At 35.7% G+C, this 8,096-nt stretch overlaps 1 long non-coding RNA gene across 1 annotated transcript; it reads right to left on the bottom strand.

The window, feature by feature from the left end:
* Nucleotides 1–3,948: 3,948 nt before the first annotated feature.
* On the bottom strand, nt 3,949–5,265 carry LOC130462044 (uncharacterized). Its single transcript, XR_008922159.1, has 2 exons — nt 5,059–5,265; nt 3,949–4,139 (listed from the first exon to the last, which is right to left on the bottom strand). It is a non-coding gene; the product is annotated as an uncharacterized lncRNA (long non-coding RNA).
* Nucleotides 5,266–8,096: the final 2,831 nt, after the last annotated feature.

Raw genomic sequence — 8,096 nt, 5'->3', positions numbered from 1 at the left:
TCATGCACCATTTTGCTTAATGTTGGTAAGGTAGTTAGTTGGGGAGATCGATTTTTTTTTTGCAAGACTGGAATAATTAGTGCGGCTTCCCTCTTAGTGTGTATTGCTTTACCCCAATGGTAGCCTTATGGTATGCCGATTTGGGTATTTTCATGGTTGGTCATGTTGCATTCATGGAAAATCTTTTAGTCCGTACTTAGTAGTATTTCAAGGAGTGAGTGGCTCGAGAGGACTATGATAGTTGTGACCCAATCTGATCACAAGCCTTGAGGCCATTAATAATTTTTTGCCAATGGTATTGATACCTTAGGTTCACTTTGGGGGTTGTGACTGTTTCCATTTTGCAAATACTATAATATTGAGGCCGTAGATTCTTAGCAAGGAATGACAATTACATATGGGTGCTTATTGATTTAAATGTTAGGAAGGGAGACTCAATATGGTTTAACCTTTTAACTTGCAGAACGACACCAAGCATTAGGACCGATTCTATGGATAAGACAACTAAGACTTAGGATTTAGATTGTACTTTGGCATAGCCTAGTCTAGACTCGGATTTATTTTTTATTCGAACATTATTTTTCCTTGAAGACTCTATTTGAACATTATTTTTTGAATACTTTGCCCGTGTGACATTCATAGTTATTAGCACGCTCGGTTTTGGTGCCGAACATTGTCGTCGTAGGAGGCCTAACAACGACACAAAGAGTTATTTATTATTAATTTTTTTAGTCGCTTTTAGAATCGAGTGCCTTTTCATACGCCCTCGCACCAATTTTCACGAATTTTTTTTTGCTACGTATTCTTTATGCGCGGGCACCGAAGCTGCTGCGCCTGACCAAAAGGCCAGGCAGCAACTTCAGCGCCCAGCGTAGGGCGTGAGAAATTTTGGCGCCCAGCCAGGGGCGTTGAAAATGCGTCCCTGGCTGGTGTTCGTTTCCTGTTTGCGTATACGTTTTGTTTTTGCGACTTTAATTTTGCGTGCTTGCCTTATAACGTCCTTTACGCGTTGTGCAGCGTTTGTGGGATTTGTTACAGGCCATTCCGAGCATCGCTTATTTTTGTGGCGATCGTTCGGGTTTGCAGAACACGTATTTTGGTATAACTCTTTAGCCAATTGGTTCATGAATGTTTGGGCAATTTTTAAGGTCGTTGGGGTCGTTGGTTTTCTAACGTTGTTTGTCACACACAATCACATATTTCGCTACACATAACTAACATTACATCATGAGGCAATAATAATATGTCATGTAGTTTATGATAGGCTTCTATGGGTAGTATTTGCGCCTGGGTTGGTACCGCTTCTATCGCAGATCCAACACATGCCCCGGTCGAGGTAGTGCCTTCAACAGACGAATTTCGCCCAAGAGGCCAATCACGATGTAAGCCAAGGGGGCATGCACCAATGAGAGGGACCTAATGGCCGAGCGATTGGGTTTGGGACGGGTGTACTACTAGCGAAAGTGCCGAGTGGACAACATTCGAAGCGTATGCACCCCCAGGTTGGCGATGGGTATCCTTAGTCCCAACTCCCTAAGGGAGCCAAGATTTGTCATGCGGTTATGCCCAATCACATTAATATGCTGATTTTCAGGTCGTCCCAACTTGATGGGGAAATAAACGCGGGGTAGGATCGTTTCACCCTTCGGCTATTTCGATTACCTACGAGCACGAGTATTTCCTGCACTTTCCCCAGTGGAGTCGCCACTGTGAGGGGGTTGAAAAAGCACGAGGCTAATGCGTGACCTCGTCCCTCGTGGGTGTGACGTTTCTTTTTGTCAAATCAAGTGTAATTGGATTTCCTGTGAGTTTACACCCAATTGATTAGTAATATAGGAGTCGCCATTCAGTTTTAACGACAATGAGAAAAGCTGACAAAACCCGGTTATCGTGAGATAAAGGGAGTGCAATTATGTTTGACCACGACGGCCGTAGGTTCCCTTGTGATCCCTGGTGTGGGGATCTCTCAACATACACCCGCAAGGTAGAGATTGAGGGTTCGGGGGACTGTAACTACCGAGAGAGTACTCGCTCTTCGATAACTCCAGAGGCAAGATATCCTTACTAGCTCAGCATAAATAATTGAAGGGACATGCGTTAACTATTAAACTAATCTGAGTTGATTTTAACAATATGCAACATATAATACTAGATCGATCGCGATTATCTGATTTAGATTGTTTTAAGGGACCTAGCATGATAATCCAATTTCCCAACATATTATCTTTATTAGGCGTGATAGAATAATCAGATTTGATTAGTTTAACAGTTCATAAAAGGGCGAGGAAAGCAATTAAATCATGCGAAGGGGCACATTACGACGCACCCTTGAGAGGTGCGTCACGGTTCTTAGAAAACTAACCACTTTGACTTTGCTATTTCTCCTTTTATTTAACGAATCTCAAACTACGGGACAGGATACGCGTGATCAATTTCGCAGCGTGAGGCTTAGGCTTAGGGGTTGGAGTCAATACTCAGAATATGAAATGTGTGTGTTGTTTCACGTCGAATTTGGGGCTATATTTTTAAGGAAGAGTTCGTGGAAAGATAGAATTGTAGAGCTCTAATCCAAGAAGAATTAGGAGAAAACACGTACCCAGGTATTTTCAGCGCCCAGTGTTGGGCGTCAAAGATTTCGGCGTCCAGCTCTGGGCGTTGAAAATAGGATCCTGGTAATTTCAGCGCCCAGGGCTGGGCGTTGAAAATGATGTTTGGGCCGAGTTCTTTGTCAGATTTGGACTCTTAGAATCCGGAGTATTTGAGATTTATTCGAGTCTTTTAGTGCGTATTAACTTTATGAGGGAATGCGTCCGGGCCCGTTACGAACTCTAAGCTCGTTAGGATTTTAATTAATACGTAACTCTTATTTTCAAATCATATTAGGAATAGGATTCCCCTTGCAATTTCTATCTCATTTAGGATTTATGTTGGAGTGCAACACCTAATTCTGACAGGTTTCTATCTTTTATGACTTGCCACTTTTAACAACTACCCATTATGGAAGTTACTATTTTTAGCAGGTTCCTATAAATAGCAGGTTTCGGGTGAAATGAAAAGGGTGATTGAGATTCGTTATTTTTTAGGAGATGCGTTGCCAAGTGGAGATTTATGTTCTCATCATCGAACTTTCCCTTTCGGGAATGGGGACAAAAGTAGGTGTCTACAGTCGGTCCAGCTGAACTTCTCATTTTTCCTGAGGATGCCATAAAATAATTTGCACTTGTGTGACGACTTGGATATGAAGCGATTGAGGGCAGCTACTCGTCCTGCTAACTTTTGTACATCTTTCTGGCTCCGTGGTGACTGCAAGTTGATGATTGCTTGGGTCTAATGAACCACTTGTCTAATGATATTAATTAACTAGAATCCTAATGGATTTAGTTAATCGATTCCTAGTAGAATTCAAACTCCTTTATTTCCATCCTATAAATATGTGGTTTATGATCACAATTTATAATGCAATTCAATATACTATTCTAACATATTAGATTCAAGAGAGAATTTAATACTTGTCTAATACTATTGTGAGTTTCCCGAGTGCACATAAAACCTTAGAGAATATTCTACACTACAAGAAATCTCCATTTTTCCTACCGGTAAAATTAGTCGGTAAAAACGTTTTCGACCGAAAGTAGTCGCTAAAGGGTGGTCGGTGTAACCCTGGTCGAAATTTGGAAAATTTACGACTAAGAAGTGGTCGGTAACTTTTACCGACTAATTAACCGACTAAAAAAAAGTGGTCGTTAATTTGCCGACTACTAAAGTAGTCGGAAATCACCGACTACTTCTTTAGTCGGTAAATACCGACTAATTTGTTAGTCGGCAATTATCCGACTACAAAAGTAGTCGGTAATTTTTTTTTAAAATAAAAAATATGAAACTAGTAACCGGAGTTACCAGTTTCCATTTGAAAATCTACGACTTCCAACCGCAAATTGTTTAATCAAATCAAAAGAATAACCCCTTTTCATATTCTTAATCCATGAAGAAAGGAGTATAAGGATTACAAAACTATCAATACTTATACCAACTACTTAAATCTAATACTAATAAAAAAGACTATAATACTTGATCTAATCTAAATCAAAAATTACAAGTTAAGATTTTGTTGGAGCTCCTTGTTTGAGATCTTCGATCGCCTGCACCACATAAAAATAAAATTCAGAAATATTAAATTATAAAACGAAAATTAAATAACAAAAATGAAATCAGATAAAAAACGAAAATAAAAAAAACGAAAATTACATAAGAAAAACGAACTCAGATTAAAAAAACGAAAATCTAATTAAAAAGCGAAAATAAAAATAAAAAAGATTTTTTCAAATTAAAAAACAAAAATCAAAATCAAAAACGAAAATCAAAATAAAATATATTTTGTCAAATTAACTACCGAAAATCAAAATAAAAAAGATTTTGTCAAATTAAAAAACAAAAATCAAAATCAAAAACGAAAATCAAAATAAAAATAAAAAACATTTTGTCAAAATAATAATCGAAAATCAAAATAAAAAACGAAAATCAAAATAAAAAAACGAAATCAAAATAAACAACAAAATAAAAAACGAAAATCAAAATAAAAACCAAAAATCAGATTAAGCTTTTGGAAAGAAGTTCTATTTTGAATGATTCCAAGCCAAGAAAGCCATGTTAGCTAGAAAGTCTGACTTGATCGACAAGAACGGTTTGCTATCCAGGATGCTCAGGGTCAAATGATCAATAATCCTAACAGCTTTTCACACTTTAGGAGAACTTCCAGAAAAACCGAAAATAAAAATAAAAAACGAAATCAAAATAAAAAACGAAAATCAAAATAAAAATAAAAACCGAAAATCAGATTAAAATCCGAAAATCAAAATAAAAAACAAAATCAAAATAAAAAAAAACGAAAGTAAATCCCTAAACCAGATCCAAATCAAATTAAAGCCAAAAAAGTACAAATTTTAAGACGAAAATTTGAGGAGAAGAGATTAAAAAAACAAAATTTTATGACAAAAACAAATAAAACCTAGACAAATTTGAGGAGAAAGATTAAGAAAAAACACAAATAAAAAAACCTACCAATTTTCGTCGATGATGAAGATCTACGAGTTGAGAGATCGATGATGATGAAGATCTTCGAAGATTATCTACGGTGATGGTGATGAACATCTACGGTGATGATGATGAAGAGAGGAATGAGAGAGAATTAGAAATGAAGATGGAGGAGAGAGAAGGAAGAGGGAGAGAAATGAAGAAACGACTGAAATGAAGTAGGGTTAGGTTTTTAGGTTTTGAGTCTTATGCGTGAAAGCCCAAAATCCATTTGTTTTTATTAATTAAAAAAAATACCGACTACTAAATTTGTCGGTATTTATTGAAATTCCCAACTAATATAGTAGTCGGTAATAACTTTTATTATTTTGAAAATTATTGGAATTTTTTTTTGGCCGATATTTTACTGACTACTTTTGTAGTCGTTAAATTAACGACCAACATCAAAGTAGTCGGTAAAACTCTATTTTAACGACCAACCCTCAAAGTGGTCAGTAAATTCCGACTACATTTAAGTAGTCGGTAAAATATTTAGTCGGTACGTTTTTTTGAATATTAGTTTTGGTCGGCTTAATTCACGATTATTAAGTAGTCGTAGTTTACCTGCTAAGTGGTTGTAAATTACAGACCACTTAACGTTTTTCGGTAAAAAATAATATTAACGACTACCACTTTATTATTCTGTAAAATTGTATTTTACCGACTATTTTTCTTACGGTCGGAAAATTCAGTCGCTAAATCACAGTTTTCTTGTAGTGCTAGTTGGTTGAATCTAAGGCAAATCCGAACGTGCTGTGGACTATCTACGAAGGGGCGACATTTGGAGTCCTGTACTTGTTCTTGTTGGGTTCGGGAGCAGCTAGGGAAGGCACGCATCATATTGTATGTATACTAATTATGCTAATTGACTATCGCAATTAATTTGGATTCCTGACTTTATGGTTTTTCCGCATGAATTATATTGTGTATATTATTCATAACCCAACAGTGGTATCACGAGTCTCTAATTAATTCCATAATCAATTATAGTTAACATGGATTAAATTTTATTAATTTGCAATGAATTAAAGGGGTGATTAATTTCGTTTATGTAATTAATTGCAAATTCGTGCGATTATTTGATTATATGTTCGCAGGATTTTTCGGCAGTTTTGTCAATAATGGTCGGAATCTTATGTTTTTATAGAGAATTTCGCATGTAAACGACGTTTTAAAATTTTGACAAAAATCATAGATTTGATGCCGAACTCCGAATTCCCAAATTCGAAGCCTAACTATGAACTTTTAGAAGTTTTAGATTTTCGAACGCAAAATTTGTAATTTTTATGATGTTAAATTAAATATTTGCGAATCTTGTATGTAAATCTTGAATCAATGATTGACCTACTGTATATGTTTATCAATTTTAAGGCCTAATCTTGTTAATTATACAACCTAATTTGTAATTGTAATTAATTTGTTGAATTTGAAATAATTTTGAATTTGTTTTGAATTTCATAATTAATTGACAATTTAATTATGATCCTATGATTAAAAGCCACCATAAAATTTGTTAAAATTGAAAAGTTTTCAAATTTTATAACCTAGATTTTAATCCCTAAAAATAAATGTAATCAGAAATTAATTTGAATAATAAATTTTCGATTTTTAGACTAAATTTAGTGAAATTAATATGATTTATTAATTTGTCGTTAAATTTAAAATATAAAAATTATTAATTTTTATAAATCCGATCACCAAATCTTGCACGCACGAAGCAATGGAAGCTAAGTGTTACCCTTAAGGGGTGTTGCATAGTGCAGGCATGCGACGACGAGCAAGGGAGCTCGTCGCCCATGCGGTACGAAACAATAAGCAAGCACGAGCATGCGCGGCAGGCGAGGCCCTGTGCGGTGTGTGATGTGCAGGTGGTCGACAAAAAGGGCGACGATGCATCGTAGCGCAAGACACGAGGCAAGGCAGCAGTAAACAAGCAAGGGAGCTCGCGTGCCACTGCGCATGCCACTGCCCAGCGCGCAGCCAACGAGCAATAGGCAGCAGGCACAGCACGAAGCTGGTGCGCTGCTGTCGTGCATCACTCGGCCAGCAGCAATGCGGGCCCTAGGCGATGCCTTGTTCACGCGACCCATGGCGCTGCGGCGTTGGTGCTTGGGCGAGGCATGGGCTTCGGCCTATGGCCTTGCCTTGGCACGTTTGGGCCGTATTGTTTATGTTTCTGTTGAATACTATTTTAATTAAATTTAAATTCGTAATTTAATTTTTTCTCGGAATTTAATTTTATTTTGAATAATTTAATTATTATAAATTTATTTATACTAATTATTTTACTATAATTAAAACCTTGATAAAATTTAAATTAATTAATTTAATCAACTGAAAATAAAATAAAGGATTTAAATAATATTTTATATGAGCTTTAAATTTTAATTAAATTTGTAAGTTTCCGGTTGGACTAGGAAATACAATTTATGTTTAAAATTCGTAAAGCATGTAAATTTCTTGGTTTTAGTGGGAGCCTTTAGTCATAAACTCTTGATTAGGTCTACATTCCTTTAAGGTTAAAACAACTCGATTAGAATTAATAAGGATTGAATAATTTGTAGATTATTGAAAGCCTTGATTAATTGATGCAAATATTTATGTGATGCATAATATGTTCTACTAACTTGCTATGTGGGCTATTAATATATAAATAAATGGGTGAATGGTATATTGTAAATGTACTGTTTTGCAGGTTATGGAAAGTGACTAGTATGGCCCAAATAGGATAGTAAATATGGTCTGCGTACCATTAATTTGAATGTAAAATTGGTCTAATGCACCAAAGTTTTTAATTTTAAATATGGTCTGCGTACCATCAAATAGTTGTCATTAGTTTCAATTATAGCTTATCCTATTTGAATAAAATGACGCCTCCCATGGTGAAATTCAAGACGAAGTTTCCAATCCATTTTCAAGACGGAGTTTGAAGTTGAAGCTTCAAGATGAAGTCGGGCCATACTAGATAACATTTAAATCTTATGCATGCTTTAAGTTATTTATTTCTTTAAATATGTCTTAATTAT

The sequence above is a fragment of the Spinacia oleracea genome, chromosome 5 (assembly GCF_020520425.1).
Source record: "Spinacia oleracea cultivar Varoflay chromosome 5, BTI_SOV_V1, whole genome shotgun sequence".
Taxonomy (NCBI): domain Eukaryota; kingdom Viridiplantae; phylum Streptophyta; class Magnoliopsida; order Caryophyllales; family Amaranthaceae; genus Spinacia; species Spinacia oleracea.
Note: the sequence above shows the minus strand (reverse complement) of the source record. Positions and strands in the feature narration are given on the sequence as shown.